Raw genomic sequence first — 13,819 nt, forward strand, 5'->3', positions numbered from 1 at the left:
TATATGCAACAGTTTGGGCTGCCTAATTTGCCAGAATTTTAAGTAATTATGACATAACATTGAAGGTTGTGCAATGTAACAGGAATATTTAGACTTATGGATGCCACCCGTTAGATAAAATACGGAACGGTTCCGTATTTCACTGAAAGAATAAATGTCTTGTTTTCGAGATGATAGTTTCCGGATTCGACCATATTAATGACCTAAGGCTCGTATTTCTGTGTATTATTATGTTATAATTAAGTCTATGACTTGATAAAGCAGTCTGACTGAGCGATGGTAGGCACCAGCAGGCTCATAAGCATTCATTCAAACAGCACTTTCGTGCGTTTTGCCAGCAGCTCTTCGTTGTGCTTCAAGCATTGCGCTGTTTATGACTTCAAGCCCATCAACTCCCGAGATTAGGCTGGTGTAACCGATCCTCGACTTCGGCGATGTCATCTACAAAATTGCTTCCAACACTCTACTCAGCAAACTGGATGCAGTTTATCACAGTGCCATCCGTTTTGTCACTAAAGCACCTTATACCACCCACCACTGCGACCTGTATGCTCTAGTTGGCTGGCCCTCGCTACATATTCGTCGCCAGACCCACTGGCTCCAGGTCATCTACAAGTCCAGGCTAGGTAAAGCTCCGCCTTATCTCAGTTCACTGGTCACGATGGCAACACCCACCCGTAACGCGCTCCAGCAGGTGTATCTCACTGATCATCCCTAAAGCCAACACCTCATTTGGCCGCCTTTCGTTCCAGTTCTCTGCTGCCTGTGACTGGAACGAATTGCAAAAATCGCTGAAGTTGGAGACTTTTATCTCCCTCACCAACTTCAAACATCTGCTATCTGAGCAGCTAACCGATCGCTGCCGCTGTACATAGTCTATCGGTAAATAGCCCACCCATTTTTACCTACCTCATCCCCATACTGTTTTTATTTATTTTATTTTCTGCTCTTTTGCACACCAATATCTCTACCTGTACATGACCATCTGATCATTTATCACTCCAGTGTTAATCTGCAAAATTGTAATTATTCGCCTACCTCCTCATGCCTTTTGCACACAATGTATATAGACTCTCTTTTTTTGTACTGTATTATTGACTTGTTAATTGTTTACTCCATGTGTAACTCTGTGTTGTCTGTTCACACTGCTATGCTTTATCTTGGCCAGGTCGCAGTTGCAAATGAGAACTTGTTCTCAACTAGCCTACCTGGTTAAATAAAGGTGAAATAAAATAAAATAAAATAAACCGATGTTAAATGGCTAGCTAGTTAGCGGGGTGCGTACGCTAATAGCATTTCAAACGTCACTCGCTCTGAGACTTGGAGTAGTTATTCCCCTTTCTCTGCATGGGTAACGATGCCTCGAGGGTGGCTGTTGTCTATGTGTTCCTGGTTCGAGCCCAGGTAGGGGCGAGGAGAGGGACGGAAGCTATACTGTTACACTGGCAATACTAAAGTGCCTATAAGAACATCCAATATTCAAAGGTATATGAAATACAAATGGTATAGAGAGAAATAGTCCTATAATTCCTATAATAACAACAACCTAAAACTTCTTACCTGGTAATATTGAAGACTCATGGTAAAAGGAACCACCAGCTTTCATATGTTCTCATGTTCTGAGCAAGGAACTTAAACGTTAGCTTTCTTACATGGCACATATTGCACTTTTACTTTCTTCTCCAACTCTTTGTTTTTGCATTTTTTAAACCAAATTGAACATGTTTCATTATTTATTTGAGGCTAAATTGATTTTATTTATGTATTATATTAAGTTAAAATAAGTGTTCATCCAGTATTGTTGTAATTGTCATAATTACAAATAAATAAATAAAAATCGTCCAATTTATCGGTATCGGCCTTTTTTGGTCCTCCAATAATCGGTATCGGTATTGGCGTTGAAAAATCATAATCGGTCGACCTCTAGATAGTACATAAGGACCAAACATATTGTGTACCGGAACGCTTAATCATGGACAACTTGTTCTTAATCAGGAACATGTTGGAATTGTCGAGAGGTTCTAGTGTGAACTTTGGACTGGTCTCTTTAGATCAAGAGAAGGCTGTTGTGGACCATGAGTATCTGTTTATTGTGATTTTTGGGTTTGGGGAAATGTTTTTGACCTTTGTGAAGATCAGTATGCTAGTCTGTGTGAGACGCGGCATTCGACAAGGATGCCCTCTATTGGGGCAGTTATATACACTAGCCATTTATCCTTTTTGGGGCCTGCTCCGCAGAAGACTGGAGTGTGCTGGACAGGCATGGGTATGGTGACAGGTGTCATGTCTTTGGCTATGTTGGATTAAGTGATATGACATGCTATTCTATAAAATCCTTATTGAGCCAATCATGTAAATGTAATTAACTAGAGAGTCGGGGCACCACAAAATAATATTTATAGAGCTGTAATCTTCCGAATAAACTCTTAAAGACCTAGTAATATTTTACATCAATAGCAGTCAATATTAATCGTCACCTTAATTCAGTCTCGGTTATCTTCACAAACCCTGGCTAACAAGTTGATTCAGCAATACATTAGATTTAATTATTGATTTACTAAATACCTAACTAATCACACAGAATTACATATACAAAGAATGAATCATACCTTGATTACAAATTACGTCATAAAGGAAAACGTCCCTAGCGGGCGGAACAGATATGGGTTTGAGTGAAAGAGCGGGAAGACTGAGGGTCAAAGGGAGAAGCTGTGCTATCGTAGATCCAGTATCTTATGCATTCTAAATTACCACCCATTTGGAAAAGGAAAATGCAATAAATATTTACTCTGAGCTGCGCTTCGGTAGGTTGGTGGTAGATGGAAGGCCGTGTTGCCAAACCGAGTCCTTTGTCCTTTGAAGAATGTGTCTGGTGGTCAATTGGATATGTTGTAGTAACGTCGTTGTGTGATAGACGGGATACTCTGTCTGTTCTTTCCTAGACCACATTTGCAGTTACGGTTGCTAACTCAACGGCTAGGAGGTATCACTTCTGTAGTGATACCTGAGTTCTAAGTTCATACCATTCGCAACCAAAGCTCACGCTGAGGTTGGCCTAGTCCTGTAGTTGACATGTTAGTCCTTTTAACGCAGAGGCTGCAGACCTCACGTATTTGGAACAGGAGGTTACATTTTCGTCACAGGCTTATATAGTGGAGGAGGAAAGGGGCGTGTTAACCAAGGGGTTTTCTAATGTCACATCAGTAGGGTAGAGATAGGAAAAAGGGGGAAGAGGTATTTATGACTGGCATAAACTTACCACCAGGCCAGCGTCATGACACAGGCATAGCAGTGTCAGTGTATGCAGATGACGTTTCTGTGATGAGCAGGATATGCAGGCACTAGAGACTAGTCTGAAGGTGTACGAGGGAGCTTCTTCAGCTAAGGTAAACTGGGGCAAGAGCAAAGCTCTGTCATGTGGGGCATGGGGGGATAGGGCTCCTCTGCTTCCAGGGGGTTTGCAGTGGGGTTGTGAAGGGCTTTAAATCTTGGGGGTGTACACGGGCTCGGAGAGGGTTGGGTCAGGAAGAACTGGGAGGGGCTGTCACAGGCAGTGGTGTCAGGACTGGCTCGCAGACCTGCAACGCAAGCCGGTGGACTTTTTCTGGTCGGGCCATCACTGGCTGAGGGTGGCAGTGTTGTCCATGACCGTCCACGAATGAGGACAGGGCCTGGTGGAACTGGAGAGCAGGGTGGCTTCTTTCTGACTAAACGCGGTGCAAAGACTGCTGTACCATACTGATGTCGACTGTAGGGAACCAGCATGCGCCCTGCTGAGGAGAGCTGGCGGATTAGGGTTGGACTGGCAGCTATTCCTCACGAGGCTGGAGAGGCTGAATACAACAGGTCTCTCTGATTTTTGCTTTGCAGTGCTGAGGGCCTGGCAGCTACTAAGGCCCTCACAAGAAAGGGGTGTGGAGCCTGGGCTGTGGGTGTGGGAGGCGCCGATCTTCCACAACTCAGCCATCCCTTTGAGATCGGTTCAGTGCTGGGAGAGGAAGGGTGGAAGAAGTCCTGCCACAACAAACAGGAATAACTTCTCTTAGGATGCTGGAGAGATTCCTGGAGGAGGTCCAGGAGGCACTGTCTGAGCCGGTAAGAGGGGTTTTTGAGCTGCCAAAGGGGAGGGGCCACCAATGTTTCCGCCACTGCAGGTGACGGCAGAGACTGGAGACTGGCAAGGGGGTCTGGAGGTCTTGTTCGATTTTAACACTCTGAGCCTGGGGGAGGGGGTTTGAGGGGGGGTGGGAGGAAAAGCCCTCTACAACCTCTGTGTTAAAGTGAGGAACGTTAGGAGCCTAACAGGAGTGTAGGCACATCAGTCGCAGGGGATATGTGGGGCGGAGAGTATGGTGGGTTTTAGATGGAGGGGGCTCTACAAACCCCCAGTACCAAAGGGGTCAAGGGACCTCCCGTGGAGGGTTCTACATGGAGCCCTGGCCACTAACAGCTAGTTGGCACTGGTTGAACCGGGAGTCAGGCAGGGGTGTCCTTTCTGTGATTAATGTGTTTTCTGTGTGTGCCAGGTTAATGCCATTAATGTCTCTCTTGTAATGTCTGTGTGAGGGGTTGGGGGTGTTTTTTTACTGTTGGGGTGTTTATAATGGGGTACAGGTATTCAAATAAGTAGAAGGCTAATGTGTTTTGTTGAATTTTGTGTTTGCTCAAGCAATGTTGGTTATTTGGCTAACAAGGAGGAACAGGGTCAAAGGTGGGGGGATAACAGACCCTTTACTATTATTTAATGGGATGGTCTCTGTGCGCCTTAGGGTGGAATTTAAGTTCTATAAAATGATAAAAAGTGTGGAGATGTTTCTGTATAGCTGGGGAAGATGTTTTGGAAATACGGTTGTTTTTTGGTTATATATGATGTGTGGTGTGTTTTTGTATTGTGTGGTAGATGGAAAGGTGAGTATGGTACATGTATGCAGTACAGGATATATTTTGGTATTTTATTTTAAGGGTGGGGGGTTTAATGAAATGAGAATGTTTAATTAAAGAAAGACAAAGTCAAGTCTCTCTCTCGCTCTCTCTCTCTCGCACTCTCGCTCTCTCTAGCTCTCTCTCGCATTCTCTCTAGCGCACGCTCTCTAGCGCTCTCTCGCTCTCTCTCTCGCGCTCTCTCTAGCTCCCTCTAGCGCTCTCTCTCTCTCTCGCATTCTCTCTAGCTCTCTCTAGCGCTCTCTCTCTCGCACTCTGTCTAGCTCTCTCTAGCGCTCTCTCTCTCACTCTCTCGCACTCTCTCTCGCACTCTCTCTCACTCTTGCGCTCTCTCGCACTCTCTCTAGCACTCTCTCTCACGCACTCTCTCTCTCGCGCACTCTCTCTCGCGCACTCTCTCTCGCGCACTCTCTCTCGCGCACTCTCTCTCTCACGCACTCTCTCTCTCGCGCACTCTCTCTCGCACTCTCTCTCTCGCGCACTCTCTCTCGCGCACTCTCTCTCGCGTTCTCTCTCTCGCACACTCTCTCTTGCGCACTCTCTCTAGCTCTCTCTCTCATGCTCTCCCTTTCTCGCACACTCTCTCTAGCTCTCTAGCACTCTCTCTCTAGCTCTCTCTCTCGCGCTCTCTCACGCACTCTCTCTCGCACTCTCTCTCTAGCTCTCTAGCACTCTCTCTCTCATGCTCTCTCTTTCTCGTGCACTCTCTCTATAGCTCTCTCTCTCTCTAGCTCTCTCTCATGCTCTCACATACTCTCTCTCTCACGCTCTCTCTCTCCCTTTCTCGTGCACTCTCTCTCTAGCTCTCTCGCACTCTCTCTCTCACGCTCTCTCTCTGTCTATGTGTGTGTCTCTTACCCCATATTACACATTCACCCCTCCTACTCCATTAGCTTAACATGGGCCTCAGGTTTAGATTATGTGCCATCATCATGTGCAATTTGACTCAAGGCCTTAAAGACAGAAGAGTTTAGTTGAAATGGGTCTTTCCTACTGAGTATTTTATGCATCATTCTCACAGTGTAGGAGACGTGTTTAGAACAGTTTGTCATTGTAACCACACACCCACCACATTATAATTCATGAGTAAGGATATCTGTTGAGCCCTGAGTAGTATAGTAGCACAGTGTATGATATTATATCCAGTATATCATCTCTCTCCTTCTCTCCTTCTCTCTGTCTCTCTCTTGCTCAGGGTTGTTACTTCTGTGTGAAGCATTATGCTCTGGAGTGTTCACACATCCCCATGGGACAGATTGTCAACTCTCAGGTAACATTATGGCATCTCTATCTCTGGTGCTGTAAGTTAGACCTCAGAGCCGGGCCCAATAAACCAGGCCATAGCCTCCTCTAATGTATGTATAGGGCTGAGAAAAGAAGGATGATTAAAGAGAGAGACAGATACGATCTTGTAATCAGCTTGGTTCCACACAACTTTCTGTATCATCATGGTGACTTTATACCTCCCTGGCTATGGTGTGATTCACTTGAATCACTCTTCCTCTCTCCCTTCCACTCTCTCCATCCATCCATCCTCCCTCTCTTTATCGCTATCTCCTGGGACTCACAGTTGCCTCTGTCTCTTTCTGTCTCTCTCTCTGTCTCTCTCTCTCTTTCGCTGTCTGTCTGTCTCTCTTTCTCTGTATGTCTCTCTCTCTCTCTTTCTCTGTCTCTCTCTCTCTTTCGCTGTCTCTCTTTCCCTGTCTGTCTCTCTTTCTCTGTCTGTCTCTGTCTGTCTGTCGCTGTCTCTCTCTCTCTGTCTCTCTCTCTTTCTCTGTCTGTCTGTCTCTCTCTGTCTCTGTCTCTCTTTCTCTGTCTCTGTCTCTCTGTCTCTCTGTCTCTCTGTCTCTCTCTCTGTCTATAAAGTTGGAGTGTGTCCAGGTTTTGCTCTAAATGAGGTGTAATTCAGTGTAAAGATGTGTAAACGACTGCTGTGTGTTTGCTGAGCATCTCCAGATGTTGTATCTCAGCTGGGAGGGAGGGTAAGCCCCAACAGATGCCTAACTCTCATCAGCATCTGGCCATCTACAACTATAAAGCCATCTGAAGTATTTTTTGTTATTGTTGCCATTTGTTTGTTTGTAAATGTGTGTGCTAGAAGCCAGAAGCTAAATAATGAGTGATTGGTGTAATACTAAACACTCATTTTAGTGTCTGACTCTTTCAGTTGTAACATTTCTGTTGAAATGACATACAACTAGATTGCCAAGAGAGATTTGAAACCGCCTTTCCTCCATTTCCTTCTCAAGCAAACTGTCTTATTATATGAAAGAAATCCATGGACTGACTTTGCAAAACATCCTTTTCTCCTCTTTTATTACAGTTTTTCATAAGGATTGCCTGCCATACTGTATATGGTATACTAATTTTTTAAAAACATTATTGTACTCCTAACCCATATATTTCATGCTGGTAATTGCTTTGCCATGTAAACTATTAGGCCGAGTGTAGTGTGTGGGGTGAGTTATTAGCTACTGCAGCAGTCTGCCCACTCTTTGAACAGAGCTAATGGACTGTGGTGTGGACTAGGGAGATGGAGCTTGCAGCGGTACGTCTGGTCTGAACTCTTATGTACTAGACTAATGGCTGTGCTCAGCACTGCATACAGTGTACAGGCTGACCCTGTGTTGTTAGAGAGAGCTGTTCACAATGTAGCCTCGCTCTGGCTCTGGCTCTGGCTAGCTCGGTCTTTCTCCTCTCTCTTTTTCTTTCTTTCTTCATCCCACTCCCTTTCTCACTCTCATTTTCCTCTTTCTTTCTCATCTCTGCTCCTTGTGACGGATCAGTTTTCAGGTTGTGAGATGACTGTTATTTAATAGGATACAGACAGACAGGCAGAGAACAAGGTGTCACTTTCATGCTCACCGTTTCCCCTCAACGTGTTGGTAACTGTCTCAAAGTGACGTATGTTAGTCTGAGCAGACAGAGCGAGAGAGCGTTCTCTTTAATCACAGTGATTAGAGTTTGAGAAGAGCCATGGCGGTTGCAGAGTCCATCTCGATGCACAGCAGGGTGGTAGACATGTCTGTTAAGCTCTGGAGTAGATGAGTGAGTGGAGCTAGAGATGGTGTGTGTGTGTGTGTGTGTGTGTGTGTGTGTGTGTGTGTGTGTGTGTGTGTGTGTGTGTGTGTGTGTGTGTGTGTGTGTGTGTGTGTTTATAATTGGACTCTGTCAGCCTCAGTTCCCCTCAGTGTTGACTGTTGTCTTCGTGGCCTGTCTGACCTGGTCACGCTTGGTGCTCACACACACTAGTTTGTCACCTCTCTGTTCTAGATCATTCTAATCGTATTAATGTGAGTGTGTCGCAGTTGTAAATGAGAACTTGTTCTCAACTAGCCTACCTGGTTAAATAAAGGTTAAATAAATAAATAAATAAAAGTGTAGCAACACAATGAGTTTGTACGTGTCTTTGCATGTGTAATAAAGCATATTTTTATAGGCACTAACTCCGCCATGGCTCTTTGGCCTATGGGGAAACTCGTGTTTTTGGGGGATAAAACGGTCTCATACAAAACGTATAAGATCTCTTAAGCCTGTGTTAACCTCAGAACTTATTTTATGTGTTTATCCCAAAACCCCATCATTTCCCCATCCATTTCCCCATAGGGCTCACCAACGAACCAGAGGTAAATCATTTCCCCATCCATTTCCCCATAGGGCTCACCAACGAACCAGAGGTAAATCATTTCCCCATCCATTTCCCCATAGGGATCACCAACGAACCAGAGGTAAATCATTTCCCCATCCATTTCCCCATAGGGATCACCAACGAACCAGAGGTAAATCATTTCCCCATAGGGCTCACCAACGAACCAGAGAAATCATTTCCCCATCCATTTCCCCATAGGGATCACCAACGAACCAGAGGTAAATCATTTCCCCATCCATTTCCCCATAGGGATCACCAACGAACCAGAGGTACATCATTTCCCCATAGGGATCACCAACGAACCAGAGGTACATCATTTCCCCATAGGGATCACCAACGAACCAGAGGTAAATCATTTCCCCATCCATTTCCCCATAGGGATCACCAACGAACCAGAGGTAAATCATTTCCCCATCCATTTCCCCATAGGGATCACCAACGAACCAGAGGTACATCATTTCCCCATAGGGATCACCAACGAACCAGAGAAATCATTTCCCCATCCATTTCCCCATAGGGCTCACCAACGAACCAGAGAAATCATTTCCCCATCCATTTCCCCATAGGGATCACCAACGAACCAGAGACATCATTTCCCCATCCATTTCCCCATAGGGCTCACCAACGAACCAGATAAATCATTTCCCCATAGGGATCACCAACGAACCAGAGAAATCATTTCCCCATCCATTTCCCCATAGGGATCACCAACAAACCAGAGAAATAATTTCCCCATCCATTTCCCCATAGGGATCACCAACGAACCAGAGAAATCATTTCCCCATCCATTTCCCCATAGGGATCACCAACAAACCAGAGAAATAATTTCCCCATCCATTTCCCCATAGGGATCAACAACCAACCAGAGAAATCATTTCCCCATCCATTTCCCCATAAGGCTCACCAACGAACCAGAGAAATCATTTCCCCATAGGGATCACCAAGAACCAGAGAAATCATTTCCCCATCCATTTCCCAATAGGGCTCACCAACGAACCAGAGAAATCATTTCCCCATCCATTTCCCCATAGGGATCACCAACGAACCAGAGGTACATCATTTCCCCATCCATTTCCCCATAGGGATCACCAACAAACCAGAGAAATCATTTCCCCATAGGGATCACCAACGAACCAGAGAAATCATTTCCCCATCCATTTCCCCATAGGGCTCACCAACGAACCAGAGAAATAATTTCCCCATCCATTTCCCCATAGGGATCACCAACGAACCAGAGGTACATCATTTCCCCATAGGGATCACCAACGAACCAGAGAAATCATTTCCCCATCCATTTCCCCATAGGGCTCACCAACGAACCAGAGGTACATCATTTCCCCATCCATTTCCCCATAGGGCTCACCAACGAACCAGAGAAATCATTTCCCCATCCATTTCCCCATAGGGCTCACCAACGAACCAGAGGTACATCATTTCCCCATCCATTTCCCCATAGGGCTCACCAACAAACCAGAGGTACATCATTTCCGTTTTTTACGACTACAAGCTGGGGAGCTCTATTCTGACAATTGTCTTTTGCCTGTCTCATGTTCTTTGTTTGTCCATTTCCTTTCCTTCTGTGTGTGTCTGTGCATACCTCTGTGTATGTTTCTGTGAGTATCTGTCTGTCTAGTCCCATCTCATGTCCCCTCTCCATCAGGGCTCCCTCCTCACCTCCTCACCTTTCCGTCTCAAGCCATTCCCTGATGCCACACCAGTCTCTGACTCTGCAGTATGTGACAGAACCCTTAGGGGCGGGGTGTCCCCCCCTCTCTGCATGCTGCAATGCCCCAATATCCCTCTATCTACTTTATCTTTCGCTCTCTTTCTTTCTTTCTTTCTTTCTTTCTTTCTTTCTTTCTTTCTTTCTTTCTTTCTTTCTTTCTTAGGAATGGTGATAGATTCAATCAGACAGAGGAAGCCATCTTCAGTGCAGCCTGGTGGAGCTCTGGGCTCCAATGTCATACTTCCCTACATGTTATATTCTGCTGTGACTTTTTGGTTCATCTCAGTCCTCTGTTGTCTCAGTCTACATCTTCATCTTGCTGCTGGGCCAAACTGGCCAGAATGATGCTGAGCTTTGATTTGCTGTCTGTCTGTGGGTCATTGTGACCCTCCCTCCCATCTCTTCCTGTATCAGTCTGTGTTTCATGCAGCTGGTGAATAAACTAGCCTAAATTCTGCTCTTTTTGCAGAATACTTACTGTTACTGTCTTTCCCTGTGTTTTTCTTTGCCGCTCAAATCTGGAATGAGCAAACTTCTGACTTCCCCTGTCTTATTCAAGCATCTGTCTGTGATTTCTTTAGTACATTTATGAGTTCAAACTTCAGAAAATCTTTGTACCGATATTTTACTTTTTATCAAAGTTATATACGTTTAACTTCCTCTTTACCTGTGAACCGTTTGAAAAGTTTAGCATGAATATTAGTACGTTCAAGTAAGTTTGAAAGGTATAACCAAAATAGTTTTTAGTTCAGAATGGCAGTTGGTAATGCCTGAGCAATTAATTCACAGTGTTGACCCAGCAGTTAACAGGACCCTAATAAATGTGTTGGATTAAATAGTAACATCATTATATAGCATTATTAATAGTGTATCTCTGTGGCTTCACTGCTAAAGGGCAGTTTGTACCCTTAATCGCTTCGGCGGTCTTTTGGGCTCAGGAGTCAGAGGTTTCAGTTAATTAGGCTCCAGATCTCTCAATCTCCACTGGGGAACACCGACCAACAGAACCATTAAACCACTTTGTACCAGCCTGTTCCGACTTCTGACATTACACTACTGCAATGTTCTAGCCTTCAATCTCTTCTGCAGTCTATACCACTGGAGAAATGTACTCTGTGTTCTGTGCTTTTATTTTATTGAAGGTGTCTGCCCTAGCACAAACTAAAATGGCTGAGTCTGGTACAAAACGTTCACTTCTTCAGGGAGGTGGTGAAAGGTTCAACTCGTTACGTTGACTTTAAAAGGAGGGGAAAATCACTTTTTCTTGATGTGTAATGAATGCCTCTTGACTAGTACTGGCATTAAATGAACACTGTTATATATATTTTTTTGCTGACTCTTTGATTTGATAAGACCTATTTGCATTTGTTCCAGGCAAATGTTCAAGATGAAAGCAGCAGCAGTAATAGCATTTACCCTCCATCCCCCTCCAAACACCCCTCTCCGAACCGCAGTTCCTCCTATTGTGTTGTAATCACAGCATGCTCCAGTTTTTCACCTCAATCATTAGCATTTTGCCATTAATGCTTTTGTAAGCCTCTGCTTTGATGTTGGATTTCATTAAATAAGATACAATTATGAAGTTGATTGATATCACAGTTGCTTACAAAAGCCTCTCACAGAGGAGGGGTGGTAGTAGAGGAGTAGAGGTAGAGGAGTAGAAGCACTTTAAGTGGATGCCGCCACAGTATGGGTGGATACAAACAGACAGACAATGGGCTCTGAGAACGGCTGAAACAGCAAGGAGGTTTTCCTACAGATGTAGACGAATTTAATGGGTCTGCTATTACTATTAGACACTAGATGGATAGAAATGCAGAGAGAGGGAGAGGAGCTAGGCCTAACTTCACAAACATTTATAATTAAACATTGAATTGTGCATATGATACTGCCAGTACTGGCTGATATTAATTCAGATGATTGTTTGAATGGTAGGTCTTCCTCTGGATGAGGTGTGTGTGTGTGTGTGTGTGTGTGTGTGTGTGTGTGTGTGTGTGTGTGTGTGTGTGTGTGTGTGTGTGTGTGTGTGTGTGTGTGTGTGTGTGTGTGTGTGTGTGTGTGTGTGTGTGTGTGTGTGTGTGTGTGTGTGTGTGTGTGCGATCCCATTCCCACAGCCCTTACAGAAATCTGTAGTGAGTGTCTACACTGTGTCGCCCTCTCTCCTCCAGCTCTCCATGCTCTTCACGGAGGAGTGTGATAAGGTGATTGTCCTGATGCATGTGCACTCATTCAGCTATGACTTCCACCTACGGTTGGTTCACCAGTCCCTGGTGGGCTGTCACATGACCCTGCAGCAGGGATACCGGCTGACCAGCTTCCTGGAGGACTTCATAGCTCATCACCCTGACATCCCCAAGTTCAGACGAAACCACGCCTTCCAGGGTGAGTCTGACTCAACCCACCTAAACAACTAAATCCTGAAAAGAGTCCCAGCAGTATGTATAAGGCTCAGGCCAGAATTAAAACCAACACAGATCAACAACCTGTGCTTTGCGGTTGACTTTTAAATGTGATTTCTGCTTGAGCCTAACAGTTAGCATGATCTCTATTGACAACTGGGAAATTGTATCATGGCGCCGGAGAAGATGGCTGACATTTTATGTGCTCCTAACCAAACGTGTGTTTTTTTTTTTTTTTGCGTTGTTTGTAACTATTCTTTTTAACTTATTCTGTACATAATGTTGCTGCTACCGTCTCTTATGACCGAAAATAACTTCTGGATGTCAGAACAGCGATTACTCACCACAAACTGGCAGAAGCTTTTTTTCTTTAATGAGTCCGACGAGCCCAACGTGGAGAGCATACTGCTTTCCCGGGAACAGGCCCAAATCCCCGTCATTTGCGTGAAAAGAGGACGGAGGTTGGGCTGCCTTCTGAGAATTCATAGGCGATCAAATAAACCCCCACTTCATTCCGTTCTACTGGCTAACATGCAATCATTGGAAAATAAAATCGACAACCTACGAAGAAGATTAAACTACCAACGGGACATTAAAAACTGTAATATCTTATGTTTCACAGAGTCGTGGCTGAACGATGACATTATCACCATGCAGCTGGGTGGTTATACGCTGTCTCACCTCACTAATACATACCACTCCACCTCACCTCACTACTACAGACCACCTCACCTCACTACTACAGACCACATCACCTCACTACTTCAGACCACACCACCTCACTAATACATACCACTCCACCTCACCTCACTACTACAGACCACCTCACCTCACTACTACAGACCACCTCACCTCACTACTTCAGACCACACCACCTCACTAATACATACCACTCCACCTCACCTCACTACTACAGACCACCTCACCTCACTACTACAGACCACCTCACCTCACTACTACAGACCACCTCACCTCACTACTACAGACCACATCACCTCACTACTTCAGACCACCTCACCTCACTACTACAGACCACCTCACCTCACTACTACAGACCACCTCACCTCACTACTACAGACCACCTCACCTCACTACTTCAGACCA

At 44.9% G+C, this 13,819-nt stretch overlaps 1 pseudogene; it reads left to right on the plus strand.

Annotated features, from left to right (window-relative positions):
* The window catches only part of LOC135564255 (KICSTOR complex protein SZT2-like), a 129,927-nt pseudogene extending 117,197 nt beyond the window's left edge, over window positions 1-12,730 (plus strand).
* The last annotated feature ends 1,089 nt before the right edge of the window (window positions 12,731-13,819 follow it).

Source organism: Oncorhynchus nerka, linkage group LG24 (assembly GCF_034236695.1).
Source record: "Oncorhynchus nerka isolate Pitt River linkage group LG24, Oner_Uvic_2.0, whole genome shotgun sequence".
In the NCBI taxonomy this organism is placed as follows: Eukaryota; Metazoa; Chordata; class Actinopteri; order Salmoniformes; family Salmonidae; genus Oncorhynchus; species Oncorhynchus nerka.